A 1278-nucleotide genomic window follows, 5' to 3' on the forward strand; every position below is an offset into this window, starting at 1 on the left:
AAAAAAAAAAAAAATGGCTGACTGTGATGATTAGCACATGTATTCATAAGTACTCTGGAGTTAAGAGATCATTTGAGCCCCAGAGTTTGAAGTTTCAATGAGCTATGATTGTGCCACTGCACTACTCTGTAGCCCCAGCAACAGCTAGACCTTGTCCAAGGAAGAAAGATGGAAGGAAGGAAGGAATGAAGGAAGGAACAAAGGAAGGAAGGAAGGAAATAAACACACACATACATGCATGACCTTGTTATTTACAAAAGAAACTAAAATTGCTTCAGGAATTTAGAAAGGTAAAGTGAATGGTTGAGGATTGGAGGTGGCAAGGAGACCTCACCACATGTATATACTAGATTCCATTCTTTGAAATGTTGGTTTGTTTGTTTTGTTTTTGTTTTAGAGTGCTATGGTGTCATAGCTCACAGCAACCTCAGATTCCTGGGCTCAGTCAATTCTCTTGCTTCAGCCTCTCAAGTAGCTGGGACTAGAGGTGCCTGCCACATCGCTGGCTATTTTTACAGTCTTGCTCTAGCTCTGGCTGGTCTCCAACTCATGAGCTCAGGCAATCCACCCCCCTTGGCCTCCCAGAGTGCTGGGATTACAGGTCCTCATTCTTTGAAATTTTAAAGGTGAACATATTGCCTGTACAAACAAGGAACACAATAAAAAGACTATTTAACTGTCATTTAAACTGTTTTGTTGATTTGCAAACATTCATTCATCATGAACATAGCACAATTCAACAATGTAAGTTTTTAAAAGTCAGTACTACACATATGTGATGAAGAAGAGAAGGTAAATTGGTGTAATAAGAAATTAAAATAATTCAAGTAATACACTAAACATAAATGGGCAAAATTAAACATATGATATTGAAACACACATTTTATAAAATTAGAATAATATGTAGAATAAGTGTTAGGTCAAACTATATCTCAAATTTTTTATTATAGCATTTATTAAGATTGACTAGCAAAGTATGGACTTGTAAGCATTTGGTTTTGGAAATACACTATAATAAGAAGATGGATCCATTATTTCAACCAGAAAAATCTTCCTCCCAAGATAGAAAGTAATCAACATAAATCACAGATTTTGATCTACAGGACTACATGCTCCAAAACAAAAAGTACATACTAAACAAATATAATTCTAAATACTTAATTTGGACAAATACAACACAACATTGAAAAATTATATATCCCTATTTAACAAATGGTGCTGGGCAAACTGGCTGGCAACCTGTAGAAGACTGAAACTGGGCCCACACCTTTCACCATT

Source organism: Otolemur garnettii, unplaced genomic scaffold (genome assembly GCF_000181295.1).
Source record: "Otolemur garnettii isolate 467f Iridium unplaced genomic scaffold, OtoGar3 scaffold00003, whole genome shotgun sequence".
Lineage (NCBI taxonomy): Eukaryota > Metazoa > Chordata > Mammalia > Primates > Galagidae > Otolemur > Otolemur garnettii.